The sequence below is a fragment of the Lissotriton vulgaris genome, chromosome 9 (genome assembly GCF_964263255.1).
Source record: "Lissotriton vulgaris chromosome 9, aLisVul1.2, whole genome shotgun sequence".
Taxonomy (NCBI): Eukaryota; Metazoa; Chordata; class Amphibia; order Caudata; family Salamandridae; genus Lissotriton; species Lissotriton vulgaris.
This window is the reverse complement of record NC_141697.1, coordinates 172,229,279-172,241,917: the sequence shown is the minus strand read 5'-3', so window position 1 is coordinate 172,241,917 and position 12,639 is coordinate 172,229,279. Positions and strand designations below refer to the sequence as shown.

Here is a 12,639-nt window from a genome sequence, read left to right as displayed (position 1 = left end):
TAAATTACCGAATTTTACCGATTCGGTAATTTAAAATCGGTAAATCTATGGGGTCGACATGTAGGTATTCCAGATGTGCTGGAATACCGAATCGGATGAATTCGGTATTTACCGATTCGGTAAATACCGAATCGGTAATGCCCATAGGAATGAATGGGCATTACCGATTCGGTATTTACCGAATCGGTAAATAGCGATTTTCACAAGGGTGCAGGGGGTGTCACTTTGACACCCTCTGGCACCCCCAAAACAGGCTTGGGTGCCATGTGGCAGGCTTACATGCCCTAAGGGCAGGTCTGCCTGTCACATGGCATAGGTGTGCATGCACAAATGTGCATGCACACCGGAATCGGTATTTTACCATCAAATTGGATTTGATGATAAAATACCGATTCGGTAAGGCTCCTGGGACTCTGAAGAGTCCCACCTACTTATGGGTGGCTCAGATTCGGTAAATGTACCGATTTTTTATTTTACCGAATCGGTAAAATTACCGAATCGGTAATTTTACTGATTCGGTAAAATAATGCCCCCTACATGCCAATCACCTATTTACCGATTGGTAACGGCCGAAAATACCGATTTTCGGCCGTTACCGACTGACCTACATCGGGCCCTAAATCTCCCTGTGCTAAGAAAAATGAATGTGTCCTCAGGTAATGCAACTGGTGCTATGTAGAGCGCTCTGATACCCAATACCTTCGGGTCAAGTTTGTGCTATATAAAACTCAGTAAAACAACAAGAATAGGGACATTGTAACTAGAAGAGGACTACCATCCCCCCAACTAATAATCCACTCTCTCACATATTCCAGTTTACTTTTTCATCCAATAATTTGAAAAATCTGTTCATCAGCATTAAGAAATATATCCCTGCCTTATGCATGTTAGAGATAACTAACAATGTTTTACTGGCATAAAGGAGTTCCTTCATTCTTTATCTGTATACCAAAATAAAAGAAGAGAAGATGCTGGACATCATTGCCTAAAATATTTTCTACTTTAAAAGTTTTTGAATCATACTGTTAATTCAGCAGCCATATCTCTGATCTGAGAAATCTAAGGACATTTGTGCAAATTTAAATATATACAGAACAAATTCAAAGGAATTTCCATTATCCTGATTAACCCCTTCGCTGCTGGCCCGTTTCCGCCGCTGTGCGGTAAACAAATGAACAGGGCGGGGCCGTGACGAACCCCAGCCGTCATCAGCACACGAGCACCACGGAGCGTGACGGCTGGGGTTCGTCACCAGCATGCAAGGGGTTAAAGGATGAAGCTGTATTATGGTATATACCAGGCATGCAGACATCACTATCTGTTTTTAAGGATAATAATATTGAACAAAAGTCATATATCGTCAATACTGTGCTACCGTTTAATAAAACAACTTTGAGCATGATACTCTATTTACTGAATTAAGCATGAAAACTGGATGATTTGACATCACCCAATGGAAGAATTAACAGAAACGGACTGATAAAAGTGATGTGTAAGCCCACTCAAAAAAGTAACCATGGGCCAGGTGTACTAACATTGGGAATAGCGATTTCCAAAATGCAATATTCTCTGACTCGCAATTAGAAAACCACCATTCCTAAGGTATTAGACTTTTGATTTAAAATTAGCTTTTCCTAGAAGGTGGCAAACCTCATGGCTACCTCATGAATATTGATGAGGTAGGTCACATTTGGAGGCCCACTAAAATCAACAGCTTCACAAGGATGGTGGCCTTCTTGGGTCAGCAGATCATCATGTCTGTGATTGCTTTTTAATAAAGCAATTTTTGTAAAGACAGCTTGTTTCCCTTCTGCACGATTGTGTTTAAAAGAAGCATTTCTCTCTTTTATCTTTGTTTGTTTGAGAAGGAGATGTAGTGGTCCGGTGGACCATTGCCTCCTCTCACTCAAACCTTTTGTTTACATTTACAAAGGAAAAGGGGTTTCAAGTGGGCATCTTTCCATTTATAAATGGGTCACCACTACATATTTGTAGTCAGTAAATTATTAATGTTTTGTGACTGGGATCTGGTTGCACAACGTTAATACATACCATTCTGATTTGGTATTTGGAATTCCTGTTTAAAATTCCGCATCACTATTTGGGACCAAACACAAATTGTAATTTGGTAACATTTGTAATATATACTAAAATGATTTTTTGGTGATTTAGCCCTTTTGCAAATGCAAAAAACCCTCAATTTTTCTGGCACAGCCTCCTCTTTAATCTGCAACCGTGTCTTTAAATCCACTGGAGAATGTACATTTTCTCCATAAAAAACAGCATCCACATCATTGTTTAATGTTAATACATCATCTCCGATATTTTAACTGCTCAAGTAATACTATAAGAGTGCAGTTTTCTCCATACTACTGCCAAGTTTCTCACACTTCTCTATGAAATCTGACACACAACAGAAGTGGCTTTTTTCAGCCTTCAGATTGTTCTTTTATGTCAGGTCCTTCCTAGCTTTCACAAAAGCCTTGAAATTATCTTCAAACTATTGGTACTGTTTCTCTCATGGCTGCAAATACAAAATATTCATCATCCCTTTTAAAAGCAAATATTTGAGTAACTGATAAAGCTAGATTTGTATAGTTGTTATAAGCACATCAATCATGATATGATGATTAAGAGAATTCACTCTCTAACTCATAAACCCCATGATCTTTGATCTTATAACCCACAAAATATCTGCTAAGAATCCGAATAATCAAAATAGATTCTATAGTAGATGTTATGCACAGGAGATAAAATAATATATTCATTTTCATTTTGTCTTACATGACTAAAACTGCTCAGGGTCATGAAAGTAGAGCACCACATAATGTTAGACTCACAGAATTGACAAAGGTTGAAGCACAATAGTATGGATGATTTACTGCATTAGTTGGAGTGAGCCAGAAATAGACAGAAAGCTGTGTGAGCTAACCCTACCTCCTCATTATCCCATATATCCTGAGATAGTACCTATTTGTTACAGCACAGATCACATTTAAAAGTTTCTCTATCACCATCGCAACATATATGCTTTCGACCCACTTTTTAAGTTTAAAACTTAATATTGATGCATCAATATATGCTCTTACAATAGAAATTTCCCTATACTTCTAATGTTTAATATGGTAAAAGATCAGGATTTGAGCTATATAAATCTAAAAAAAACATGGATTATCTGGCCTTTTGTAGCAAGATTAAGGGCCTAATTTATAGTTTAACACACTGGTTTCAACTCCCAAGTAAAGTGCACCGTTGTCCTGACAGACCCCCTTCCTGCCAAATTTTGAGATATCTGCTGGCTCAGAGAACATCGGTGGCACTGGATAGCTCCTTCAACGTGACCGAGCTATACAGCAAACTTAAAATGTTTCTATTTTCCAAGATACAACACAAAGTGAGATTTTGTTTTGGAAAATAGGAAACGCAATGCCTCCCTCACCAAGGGAAATTGTTCAGTTTTCGTTGCCAGTTACCACCAGATTTTATAAGGTGGTGAGGACAGTGAATCCTGGCCATGTGTTTGCCCACTCTGAATCGGGTGGGTGGACACATGGGCAAACCTCTGACGGACCTTACTCTGTCAGGCCATCAGAGGGCTATGTCAGCTACAGGGATAAAGTAGTCTCCGTCATCAATGTAATAATGGTATAATTGGCTCTAAATGAGCTCATGGGACCTTCACTGTGGCTGAATAGTACCCTATCCTCTAAACTAACAATCATGCCTTAAGTCTTTTCCCTGGTAGAAAATTGAGCTTTCCCTTCGTCATTGTTTTCCATATTTAAATGCATTACAGTGGAAAAGTTGGTTTGTACTGCAATGGATCCTGTTCCCAATTCAACACCTAGGGACAGGTTTACTAAGGACTTGTGATGCCCTTGTGTGATGCAAGTCATAGCAATGCAATGCAACTTTCTAAATGGGATTTACAAAGCCATGGAACGGGTTATTTGTGTCTCCTGTGCCACATTATAAAGAAATGCAACACAACACAATGGCTTTTGCTGCTTTGCCCTTCGTTTCATTGTGGTAGGCAATGCATGGGTGGAGCATGGCCAATCCTTTTTCCAACCAATGAAATTTGATAAAATCTCATATTTACTAATGGCAATTAAACCTCCTGGGATTACACCAATATCAGTCGACTACCACAAAGAGGCATAACAAGGAGAAATATCTGTATTTATCTTTGGTATTTCCTCTTTCCTGTGTGAAATAGAAATATGCCTTTAAAAATTGTTTCAAGGGTCCCCGATCTGGTGCTAGAAAGCACACAGTGCATCAGCACAATGAGAGAGCAGAAATGGTGCACTTCTCTCTCTCCCTTTCACACAAAAAATGACAGCAATTTACCTTTCTGCATTGCATGAAAGATAAATAAATATGACCCCTAAAGTCTAATTGAGCATTTGAGATCCATATTGACAAAAGTCACAGGTAGAGCATAAGGGCCACACACGCACACATGCAGTTCAAAATATATGCGATCTATTCCAAAACCAATCGATTTCAAACCTTCTAGAACCTTCTGCTCATAATCACTGTTCTCCTTTTTTTCTCTAACACTGAAATCGGTAGTTTTGTAACCATTCTAAAGTGCCATAACTATTTTCATTCAGTCTCCATCATGGATTTTAATAAGCTTTTTAGCAATGCCACTATATATGCAGTGTGCCTGACTCCTTTCCACGTTCTCCATCACTCCAAGGAGGTTCTGGAAACATCAGTTTTTGTTCCACAGCTCTATTATGTAATTTCTATTTGGGTTGAGTACGTAACTGACAATGTAAACATAACTGTCAGTTTCCCCTCTTTTTGACAGACATTTCTCCCTGGGCCTCTTCTCCAACTGGGTAAACCTGATTCCCCTTACATTTCAAATAAAGGATCGCTTATTCTGTTGTTGTTTTTCTTTTAATAGATTAAATCTGCCCTTTACCTCAAGTATCTGAAATAAAAAGTTGCTAAAAGGGATTTAAAGAACATGTGTTATTTTCTTTTTTTTTCTTTTCTTTTCAATAAAGCCCACCCAAGAATAGTTTGAGCATTGTAAGATGCTCAAACTTTTCTTTGTAGTGTAGAAGATGAAATAGTTCCCTTGAAGAATAATGTCAGAAAGATGCCCTTCATCCAGTTGTAGATTGCTCCTCTTTTATCGGCAGCTTCAAATATTTGTATAAGCTGTGAGAGCAATATCACCAGACACATCTCAAAGGCAGAGTATCTGCCATGTTCATACTGATGAACCTGTTCCTTGGTCAACTGTCTTTTCTAATCCATGACATAACCAACACAGCCATGCAAGCCATTGTCTAAAAATCTCCATCCAGTATTTATCTGTTTCTCACTTGGCCATGTTGCTGTGGTTGACTGTTGATTCTCTCACTGGCTATTAGGATGTATTCTCAGCAATGCCAAATGCCCATCTTTGTTCAATAAAATAACATAGTCCCTCTGTCTCTAAAGTGCCTAAAGCTGAGCTAAAAGTTTTTTCTTTCAAGGGATTGGCAATGCCCAGTAACACAGCAACATAATAAGATGAATTACTGAAATTCGGTAAACCCCCACTAAATAGGTATATAGATCCATTTCTGTTGGTGAGCTTCACTTTTAAGTCTTGCCGTGAGACTGATGTATATGTCTTTTGTGTGCTGTTGAATATGTAGCAAGCAAATTTCTCCTGGGAACAGAATAACACTATATTAGGATCCGTAGTATGAATTAATATTCCCTTAACCCCCTAAGAGGAGATGAGAACAAACAAAGTCCCATGGAGTGTGGTTCAGGTTCCTACCAGTTATAGGTATGAAGCCCTGGCATTAGGTCAAAAGTCTGAGACAACTGAGGAGGTGCCCTTGAGAAGCCATCTGAATGGAAATGGAGGTGGGCCAGATGGGGAGCAAGTAGAGGAATCACTGGTGGACATTCTTTTGGGTTTAAAAGAAGAGATGAAACAATATGTTTGAGGTCTCTGAGGCTAACCAGGTGGGCATTCAAGCCACCTTCTCTGTTTTGTCCTAGAAGTTTGATGAAGTTGCTGCGCGTACTAGAGCATTGGAAGAGGAGGTAGGTTCAATAAGGCAAGTAGTCGTAAAAAATACCACAGAGATTAGTATGCTGGTTAAACAAAATCAAGGTTTGAGGGAAAATCTTGAGAGGGTGGAGAATCACTCACAGAGGAACAATCTAAGATTCCTGAATGCCTGAGGCTGAGCAAGGAGCCATCATGCAGGCCTTTATAATCAATCTGCTGTGGGATGCAGTTTTTAATGATAGACCAGCAATTAATCTAGAGTAGGAGGTCCAGAGAGGGCACAGAGATCCTTTGAGGAGGAATCATCAATAAATGAAACCAAGAAAAATGCTGGTTAATTTGCTTATGTACATAGTAAAGGAGGCAATTTTGAGTGTGGCCCTAAAGGATGGCTCCTCTACAGTCAGATGATTTTCTGTCCTAATCAGATCGGATATATGTAAGGCAACAGAGCAAAAGAAAAGGGAATTAGGCAAGAGGTTGGAGGAACAATGGAAACTAAGGGGGCAAAATTGCAATTGAAATTCCTTGCAATGCTTCACATCATGTGGAATAAACAGATGTTTAATTATCGTGTAGTGGAAGAGTGGATGCATTTATAGATTCCATCAAATAGAAGATAGCCGACCTCTGAATATTAGGATGTTCGTGAATATTAGGTACATAGAGTCTGGGATCACCTGGATGGCTTATTGTGGCTAAATCACTATGAGTGTTGTATTTCTGTATCTCCCAGACATAAGGCATTTGAATGCCTACAAGCCCTGGGTGTGGTGGGTGTGGGGATGTAGAGGGCATAAGGTGGGGAGCAGTGGGAAAACAAAAATAAATGTCCTTACCAAGTAGGTGTTTTTAGAGATCGTGTATATGATGTTGGGTCCAAACCAGGCTGAAGATAATGGGTATAGTAAAGAATATACGTTTCATAACATGGAATGTTAATGGTAATAGGACCTGAGGAAGGCAGAGAGTGGTGTTGCGGTATTTAGAAGTAAGTCTGGCCCATATCATTACTCTACAGGAGACTCACCTGATTGCAAGTGAGAGTAGATCAGTGGACAGTTATGTGGTGACAGATCAAGGAGATAGCAATTCTGACAAGGAAGGGCTCTGGGTGGGGGTTATATTCTCTAAAATGGATAGCTCTGGAAAGTTGTTCCTAGCTGGTATGAGATGCGCCGGCTTTGAGTTTGTATGTATAGGATTTTATGGACCAAACTCAGATGATCCTCCATTATATTGCAAATCTAGAATTGAATTTAGTGGATTATTTGGTCCCCTTGGCTCTGGGGGAAGAGCTCAACACATTATTAGACCCTACTTTAGATTGATCAACTTGAAGAGGCTGTGCTCATTTACCCCGGACGAGACTGGCTCTAAGGAATATGCTCCAGGACTCAGAGTTGGTGGATGTTTGGCTATATCTAAAAGGCCAGACAAGAAGGTACACTTTCCACAGTTAAAATATGGCCATTACTCTAGATTGGACTATCTTTTGGCCAATACATATTTGGTGGCATGTATAAAAGAGGTTAATCATCTCCGGAGCATGTCTCGGATTAACCAGCTAATATTATGTTATTGCAATGCCCTGGGAAGAGACAAAACTCATGGTGGACCTTAAAGCATGCTATTATCCTTGATGATGGTGTGGCGTCCACTCTGAAAAGGGTTACTGCTTACTTTTTTTCTGGATAATGCAGGCACGACCTCCACATGAGTTATGTGGGACACATTAAAAGTTTTTATTCGAGGGGTTTTGATAAGGCAGGTGCATTTTAAGAATAAGGTGGAGAGGACAGAACTGGCCACATTGGAGCAAGTGGTGGGGTTTCTAAAAGCTACCCTACAGAAGCTTGGGGTATATAAGAAAGGGGTACTAAAACAGTTGGAAGAGGTACATTTTTTATTTTATTTTTAATTATCTTTATTGAGCAGCTTGTAGACAAGTAAATGTATAGCACCCCGACATGGTCTTCCGCCAGCACATTTGCATGAGATATAAATACACATTTCTTTAAACAATTTAAAAGAAACCATTCCATATTAAACAAACCCTCCACCCATTCCCCTTCCCCCTTCCTGGCACTGTAAAAAACAGTCTAAAATACCTGGGTAATGCTACAGAGTGATATGCACCCAGGGCTCCCCATATACTCAATACCACTATGTTACAAGAGGTCCTTGCAGGTCTGGCCTCCCAAGGAAATACCCCTTGAGTGGAGCCCAAAGATGTTTGGGACGAGAGGCCTCCCGTAGTTCCTCCGCATAGGTTTCCATTTGGTCCCTACAATAAAGTAAATCCCTGATCCACTTTCTCACTGTCTGGACGGTTCTGGCCCCCCAATTGTGAGCCACAGCCCGCTTAGCAAACAGAGTGAAAATGGCTAGCAGCCGCCTATTCATGGTTTAAGCTTTTGTACCCAGCCCAGCAGACAGATAGCAGGCATACACCCCACCAGTTCCATCACCACATCCGTGAGCACTCGTTTAACCTGCATCCAAAAGTTATGTATACCATTACAGGTCCAAGCGAGGTGCAAGAAATCTGCATCTGCCTGCCCACAACGCACACAGCATGCACTTTCCCGGAGGCCGAATCGGCGCAGCTGAAGCGGGGTGTCATAGAGTTGATGTAAGTATTTGAAATGGATGATGTGGAGATTGCAGTATCTGTCAGCTGCCAAGTCAGCAACCAGCAAAATTTCCAGTCATCGAGCAACAGCGTGGTGCCCAATACTGTCACCCACTTAGTATAGGAGGGGGATTCCTCAAGATAAAGTCTCCTTAGGGACGCGTTATATAATTTTGTTATCAAGCCCTCACGTACCACTTCTGCCCCCGCTAGCATCATCTGCAGTGCCCGCAGCGCACACGGCTCGTCCGGGTACCCAGGCTAGATGTCTCAGATTGCTTGCTGCACCCCCACATAGGTGAAACCCAGCATCAGACCCGCACAGTGGCAACTCTACCACTCCAAAAGTTCCCGCAACTGGCCGTGATTGTATAGATCCCCAAGGTGAGTAAACCCCACTCTACCTAGCGCCATCAAGACAGCTGGTTCCTGCGCAGCAGATATGCCTGTATGCGCTGCAAGTAGCAAAGTTGGGGCATAAAGATAATCCACATTAGCCCTTTTAGCCAATGCATTCCATGCCCATGCCGGGCAGAGAACCGGGCTGATTTCACCCTGTGGTCCCCCCGCCCATTAGGGCAGCTTCAAACAGTGGCACCGGGAGCAGAGAGTCCACCTTAATGGCTGTTTGTGGTTGATGTTTCTGTGAGAAGAACCAAAAGTGTGTGAACTGCGCCTGAGCACATAAGTAATATAATCAGAAGTCAGGGGCCTCAAACCCACCATGCTTGAACGGCTGTGCTAACACCTTCTAGCTACACCAGGGTGTCTTGCCCCCACAAACAAACGTGAGCAGAACAGACTGCGGTGTGTTAAAGAATGCAACGTTCTATTGGATGGGGATGTTAACAAACAGATATAGAAGTTTGGGTAGCAATATCATTTGTATGACCGCTATGCGATCAGCGAGGGAAAGGGGCAGCTTAGCCCAGCGTGCAGCCTGATCTGTAATTGTGTCGACTGCCCAGCCGTAATTAGCTGAAATCACTCCATCAGGGTATCTATGGAGCCAGATTCCCAAATGCTTTACCGGCTCATACGACCACTGCAGGTGGAAGTCTAATTCAATCTCCTTGGTGCGGGCCATCAGCGGAAACACCGTGGATTTAGCCCAGTTGATGCCTAGTCCCGAAAATCATTCAAACCTGTCATACTCTCTCAGTAGTTCCAGCAAGTATGTGGCGGGCTCACGTACATAACCCATCATATCATCTGTGTAGAGTGACACCATTAAAGGCAGCTGTCAAAATCGCAGTGCCGCCTGGGCAGGTCTAATAGCTGATCCGCCAGGTTTTACATTGACAATTGAGCAGAAGGGTGCCTGGGGCTGCGACAATAAGTCTCCGCAGGACACTCTTCATCTTGTACTTTTGTGTTTCTTTTATACAATACCCAGGCGTAGATTTCTGGAAGAAATTTTAAAACAAGCCAAATTGGATCAAGGTAAAGATGCTCTACTTTTTCTGCAAAGGGCAAATTAGCCTAGGACACTCTGTTGCATTATGAATTTTATTAAAGTCTCGATGAGATTAAGGGAAACTAGGGGGCAGGGCTGATACTGTTTGTCATAATGAATTTTTAATCTTTTTTTAACCCATGTGTAAAAAAACAGTCAGGCTCCAGATAATGATTTAATTGTATTTTAACCTGTATATAATTGTGCTTTTATGGTGTTTTGTCTTCTCGTCTTCGCTGCTTCAGCTGTTTGGCATATTCCATCATCGCCCTGGGGGCTGTGAAGATCTTAAAGTTTCCCTCTGACTCCACACGCAGGCCCGCAGGATACAACATCGCATAGGGGATGCTTTCAGACTGGAGGATTTTTTTTACAGTTCCAAACTCCTGGCGTGCAGCCTGGACTGCAACAGTAAAGTCTGGGGAAAAGTACAATGTGTTTCCCTGATGACAAATAGTGCCTTTATCCCTAGTCAATCTCAAAATGGCATCTCTGTCCCAGTAGTTCAATATCCGGGCAATTATAGGTCGGGGTGGAGCGCCCGGCACCTGGCGTGCCGCCAAGGAACAAAGAACGCACTCAATGATGAGCATGTGGATAACTTCTCAGGTCCAAATATCTCCTTGATCAGGCTCTCAATAAGTGTCTCCATCCTCCCAGTATTCGTGGATTCGGAAAGACCCGAAATTCAAATACTGTTTCTTCGTGACTGCGACTCCAAATCTTCATTCTTTGCCTGAATAAGTGCTATTACCTTTTCCATTTCAAGTGTCTTACTGGCAACCTCATGGAGGATACCCTCTGCTCCACCTCCCCCATTTGTGCATTCTGCGCAGCCATATGGTCTAGCCTGTGAGTGATAGTGGACATGTCACCCTCTATGTACTGGAGGCTTTTTTGCATGGCCAGTAGCATTGTTCCGAACCTGTACGGCCCCTCCCCCTGAGTATCCGCCTCAGAGTCCGATGCTGCTTTTTGCTGGGTTCTTACAGACTTCTGCACCTCAAAAGTGAGGCGAGGCTGTGACTTATCCGGCTTTCCCATGACGATTGTGGGTTATGTAGGTAGCAGCCAGGGGATCAGGCAACACAACAGCACTTCCAGAGACACAAGGATCACCAGTTAGGCACCAATGCTCTAGAGCACTGGAAATGCAGAGTTCACTCAGTTGGCAAAGGAGAACCAGGTGCTGGCTGCTATAGGTGCTCCCTGCTACCCGTTTAGATACCTGCACCCCTGTTTGCTAGTTTGCAGAAATTGTGCCCTACTACGAGCTGCCCAGGCAGCCGAGGTGACCAACTGAGGCGGGAGACTGTCAGTAGGGCATGGCTCCAGGGCACCCCTGGCCAAGATATAGCTCCAGGGCAATCAGGGATAGTGCAAACATGAGGCATTCACGCGCTTGCACAACAGACCGCAGCTCGCAGAGCATGGCGCAATGCTCAATGTGCACACCCACCGATGCAGCCACCAGCCTAAGCAAGGCCACAACCCACTTACTGCCACCTGCCACACGTATTGGGTGCGACACTCAGCAATGCTCCATGCTCTGCGGAGGCCGGAAAGCCTTGTGGCCCCACCGCACCTCAGTCCAGTTTGCAGGGTGTCTGCACCAATATGTGCAGTGATGCATGCTGCAACACAGGGTAGGCCGCCCAGAGCTCTGTAGCCCTGTCGCCACCTCACTCATAGGCCCAGGCTAGGTCGCCTTGCGCCTCCGGCTGCCGGTAATCACAGCAACCCACATTATGAATCTGGGACCTCCAGGGGAATGTCCCAACGGGTCTTCAGCGCTGTCCAGTGTGGGGCAATACCTTTGCATGGCGCTGGCCCTCCTGCAGCCAGGGTCCCCAGAGACCTCACACTTGGCCACGCACAGCCCAGGCCAGCTACACAGTCCCTCCACAGCTGCGCACCCGGATTAACCACTCCAATCACAGCAGTGCAGTAATCACCAGCTGTCGGCACACACAAGCCACCACACTCCGCCCCGGTCCCGGCAGCAGGTTCAATTTGGGTAGGATTAGGCAGGCCATCCCCCTCCGGTCCCAGGGAGGCACCACCAAGCAGTCCCAGCGATCAGCGCAGGAGGCCACCTGATCGCCGCCTGCAGCCGCCCCACGCAGCTCCCTACTCAGCAGACGAGAGGTCAGTGCAGCCCCGGGCCCAGGCCACCGCCATTTTATTGCCAGGCAGCCACAGCCCTCTCGTCAGGTTTTCGTTGCAGCCGTGCCCCCAGGCACTCCGATAGTTCGCTGCCAGCAGCGAGGGGGGGGTCACTCCATGCCCAGCGATTGATTCTTCATCGACGATGCAACTTTTTTGGGTTGATAGATCATCAGTCTGGTAGAGCAGCAGTAATGCGCGGCCATTTTGCGTAGCTCCCTCTAGTGCCACCCCTGGAAGAGGCACAGTTAAACTCTAAAATTAGGTTGGACATTAAGTGTTGGGAACAGTGGCATGCTGGATGTATGAGGCAGTTTACATATTGAGGGTTAATGGCATGGAAGACAA

At 43.8% G+C, this 12,639-nt stretch overlaps 1 pseudogene; it reads right to left on the bottom strand.

Moving 5' to 3' along the window:
* Positions 1-11,169, bottom strand: part of LOC147689795 (uncharacterized) — an 80,818-nt pseudogene extending 69,649 nt beyond the window's left edge.
* Between the last annotated feature and the right edge of the window lie 1,470 nt (positions 11,170-12,639).